The 4,924-nt window shown below is 39.7% G+C and overlaps 1 protein-coding gene across 1 annotated transcript in view; it reads right to left on the bottom strand.

Moving 5' to 3' along the window:
- Positions 1–4,924, bottom strand: part of SKA2 (spindle and kinetochore associated complex subunit 2) — a 43,811-nt gene that overhangs the window by 31,781 nt on the left and 7,106 nt on the right. The gene's annotated exons all lie outside the window — the stretch shown is intronic.

The raw sequence follows: 4,924 nt of genomic DNA, 5'->3' as shown, positions 1-4,924 counted from the left end.
CTCATCCAACTCATCACAATCCAAACATCCATCCATTGTGTCAAGTACATTTGAATATTTGTTGCCATCATCATTCTAAAAACATTTTCTTTCTACTTGAGTCCTTGGTATCAGTTTCTCATTTATCCCCTCCTCCCCCCTCCTCCCTCCCTCATGAACCCTTGACAATTTATAAATTATTATTTTGTCATATCTTGCCCTGTCCAACGTCTCCCTTCACCCACTTTTCAGTGGTCCATCCCCCAGGGAGGTCACATGTAGATCTTTGTAATCGGTTCCCCCTTTCCAACCCACCCTCCCTCCACCCTCCCAGCAACAAGGAAATATTTTAAAGGAGACTAGTGAATTAAAAAAAAAAAAATTTAAGCCAAAGACAACCATTCAGAAAGCAGCCATTTTCTCTCAAACGAAAAATAAGGATAAAGGGGGAAAGTTTTTATTTTTTTATTTTTAGGGGGAAAGTTTTATACCTAAAGGTGATTATGTAAAATATGCACTTTATCTGAGAATCCAAGCACATGAGAATCCATGTTAAAGCACCCCGATTTACCCTCCACCAGCTAGACATCCTATAGAGCAGATAAGATTCTGCATATATGAGAAAAGGAACAGCTTAGGAAATGAATTTGGGTTTTAGATAGCATATTAGGTATTTCATAAAGGCAGAACATTCTGCTGCCTTAGTTTCAATGCTTTCTGTGTGCAGTCCCTGGTTCCGTGGTAGAAATCCAGCCTAGCAGGAGAAAACCTAGGTTGATTCCCAGCCAATGCACCTCATGCAGTGTCAGTCACTGCCTGTCAGAGGAGGGTCCCAGTTGCTCTGCTGCTGAACAGATTTCAGCCATTTCCGGACTACGTAGAACAGCCTGGTGATTTACTGCCCCAAAAGGCCAGTAAAGGACCACAATACTTTGATCCACAAGGGATTATAGGGATGGCACAGGATGGGCATTTAGTTCTGTTCTGTAGGGCTCCTCACAGGAGGCTTGGTAACCGAATGGCAGTTAACAACAATTAGTTATGGAGGGAGTCCCTAACTAGGTTATATGAAAAGTTGGAAGTTTTGAGTCCATCCAAAGGCACCTCAAAAAGGACTGGTAATCTTTCAGAAAAAAATATACCACCCACTCCTTGCTATCCATTCTGCCTCAGAGTTCATTGCTACACAGGGTTTCTGAGACTGTAAATCTTTACAGCAGTGGACAACTTCATCTTTCTCCAGGGGAGCAGATGGTGAATCAGTCACTGTAACCTATGCAGCAGTTCTACTCTTGACTCGCCCAGAGTCAGAATCCACTTGAAGGCCACTAAGATTTTTTTCTGGTTTAATGCTTTAAATGGCACATTATACTCCTACTCAACTTTAGCAGCAAGGAGAGAATATAGTTGCAGTCCCCTTCCAGGATTAAATAACACCTGCTTTTCAAACAATCCCTAGATTCTGTCAGTGTGATCCTCTACAAAAGGACCAGTGCTCAGGGATCTCCAAGCACATCCTCTTGTCTCATCCCACAGGGAAACACAGCAGTCCTTATTTCAAACCAAACTCACCACCCTTGAGTTGATTCTGACCCATAGGCACCCAACATGACAGGGTAAAACTGTCTCTGCCTTTCGGAAGAGCCTGGTGGCACAGTGGCTATGTATTTGGCATGATCCACAAGGTCTGCAGGTGGAAAGCACCAGCCACGTGGAAGGAGATACAGCTTTCTATTCCCTTAAACAGTCTCGAAAACTCACAGGAGCAGTTCTACCCTGTCCTATAGGTCACTAGGGGTGGCACTGACTCGATGGTTTTTATGAGAATAGAAAGCCTCATTCCCCCCCCCCCCCCCATAGTCCTACCTAGAATTGACTCAGTCACCCTACAGGGAAGAGAAGAACTACCACAGTAGGTCTCCAAGATGGTAAATCTCCATGGAAGCAGATAGCCTTACCTTTCTCCCACTGAGCGGCTTCAAACTGCTGGCCTGGGAGTTAATATTAATAACCCCACTAGGCCTCCTTCGTCCTATGCATTAAAAGAAAAAACAAACTCACTGCCATCGAGTCCATCTCAACTCACAGAGACCCTACAGGGCAGGGTGGAACTGCCCTGTGCGCTTCTGAGGCTGTAACTCTTTAAGGGAGTAGAAAGCCTTTGCAAGCAGGATTCAGGATTCTGTGGAATAACTGTTAGGAGGGAGGGTAGTACATATGAGACCCTGCCTCTAAAAGACTGGTTTATCGATTAAAAGTTAGCTCTTTTCCTTTATACAGAGACTGATGTTTACAATGTTTTCGGGACTAATAGGTCATCCATGTGAATTGTAGCCATATAATGGGCTACAGAGGCAGATTTTCATAATATACTGAATGAACCTGGTTTAGAAAATTGCCATAGGCATACAAAAGAAAAGGTCTAAAATCATTTACAACATAGTTTTAATAGTCATGAAAATGTATAGGTATTTTTTTGTTTTTTTCTTCTTTTTATATACCAGTCTTCAAATTTTATTGCAATAAAAATACATTTTTTAAGGAGGCTTCAAAAATGTGTGGGTTCAGGGTCTCAAGTGGGAAGAGAATGCTTTGAAAATGATGATGGCAGCATATGTGCAAATGTGCTTGACACACTGGAAGAAGGTATGGATTGTAACAAGAGATGTAAGAGCCCCAACAAAAGTATTTTATAATAATTTTTTAAATTGTGGGAATTTCTCACACATTTATGAAGTCAACTCATATATTCCATGTATAATAACTATTTCAAAAGTGTAAGTGCATTTTGTAATAAGTCTTTACTCTGCATTTAAAGATCACTGGCGTTTCCCAATGCCAATAGTTAATTTCAACTTTTTTAAATTAATAATTTTATTGGAGGGTTCTTACAAATCTTATGACAATCCATCATTCAATTGTATTAAGCACACTTGTACATTTGTTGCCATCAACATTTCCAAAACATTTTCTTTCTACTTGAGTCCTTGGTATCAGCTCCTCTTTTTCCCCTCCTCGTCCCACCCTCCCGAATCCTTGATCAATTACATATTATTGTTGTTATTTTGTGTCTTACACTGTCCCTTGTCTCCCTTCACCCACATTTCTGTTATTCATTCCCCAGGGGGTGGGCTATATATTCAACCTTGTTATGGGTTCCTCGTTCTCCCCCTTCCCCCACCATCCCCCACCTCATGATATCACTTCTTCCACTACCAATCCTGAGGGTTTTATCTGTCCTGAATTCCATGTGTCAAGAGCTCTTATCTGTACCAATGTGTGTACTCTGGTCTAGCTGGATTTATAAGGTAGAACTGGTTCATGGTAGTGGGGAGGGGAGGGAAAGCATTAAGGAGCTAGAAAAATGATGAGTTTCGTGGGTGCTACACTGCACCCTGGATGAATTGTCCCTTGTCTAAAGATAGCTTTGGGTATCCACTCCATCCCTCTTCTTTCACATTGATATAATTGTTTGTTTTGGATCTTTTGATACCTGATCTGTTGACACCTCATGATCACACAGGCCGGTGATCATGACTAGATGACTAGTCATCTAGTACATGACCGCTTGTTTAACTTCAAGTCTTTAAGACCCAAGACCCTATATCTTTTGAGAGCCAGGCACCAACCACTTTCTTCACATTTGCTTATGCACCCATGTTGTCTTCCGGAATCATGACAGGAAGGTATCAAAGAATGCCAGGTTATTAGAGTAAAGTGTTCTTCTCTTTTAGGGAGGCCTGGAGCAGAGGCCCTAAGTCCATCTGCTATCTTAATACTTAACATATAAATATATGTACATTGGCCCCTATCCCTGTCATTATAAATTAATATATTTAAATATATAAATGCCTATAGTCATACCTCTATAAATAGTTTATGCTTCCTACTTCTTTCCTCTATTTCCTTTCACCTTCCTCTTGTCCCACTATCATACTCACCCTCCACTCAGCTCTCAGTAATTCCTCTTGGATACATTGCACTTGATCAAACTCTACCAAGCTTCCTCGCCTAATTTAAACTCTTTAACATGTCTTTTCGCAAGTAGTCTTTAACATCTATCTCTCTTGCTCCACTGAGGCTCCACATTTTACACCACTGCCACACTGGTTTCCAGTGTCCTAAATATACCACGCTGTTTTGTAAAATCACCAGTCTCTACATAGAGCCTGGCAAATAGCATGATATCAAATGTTATACATGTACTGCAGAATACATACAGAATATTATATAATACATGATTATACACACTGCATATTTTACAATTATAAAATACATAAGTTAAACCATCTTCAGAATATAAAGTTAGAATAGTCTCAAAGATGCCAAAAGAACTACATCCCTAACTTGCAGAACCCAATTAGATTGTGCATATACATGAAACAAAAGTTTAGAAAAATCTAAATGCTCAGTTTGGAAACAATTCTCTTGTTTCTACAGATACTAAAAAGTATTAAAGACATGACATTTAATTACTTGCAAATTACTTCAACCTTTGTAAAGCAAATGTTCTTAATATGGGGTCTATGAGCTAATGAGGACTGAGAGCTACAAATCCTTAAGATTTGGCAATTTTTTAAAGTGTCTGTGTACAATTTTCTTTTGTAAAGCTCCATGACCTAAAAAAAAAATGGATAAAAATCACAGTCCTAAGGAAAATGTAATTTCCGTATATACTTGAGTATAAGCCGAGTTTTTCAGCACATTTTTAATGTACTTTTTGTGGTAAAATTAGGTGACTCAGTGGATATTCGGGTCAGCTTATACTCGAATATATGCGGTATGTCTTAGTGTTAATAGCATGGGGACAAAGCAAATTATCAAATAAATAGAATCTTCCATATTCCTAAAGATAGGCAGGGGAAGGGCTAGAAAATACTAGAAGGAAAAAAATAACTATTAGAAGGACCAGAAAATAATCTGAGACTGGCTTACAAGATACCTT

This window comes from Echinops telfairi, unplaced genomic scaffold, assembly GCF_000313985.2.
Source record: "Echinops telfairi isolate 266 unplaced genomic scaffold, ASM31398v2 ScPeMD7_7458;HRSCAF=8496, whole genome shotgun sequence".
NCBI lineage: Eukaryota > Metazoa > Chordata > Mammalia > Afrosoricida > Tenrecidae > Echinops > Echinops telfairi.
This window is presented reverse-complemented; position numbering and strand designations above follow the sequence as displayed.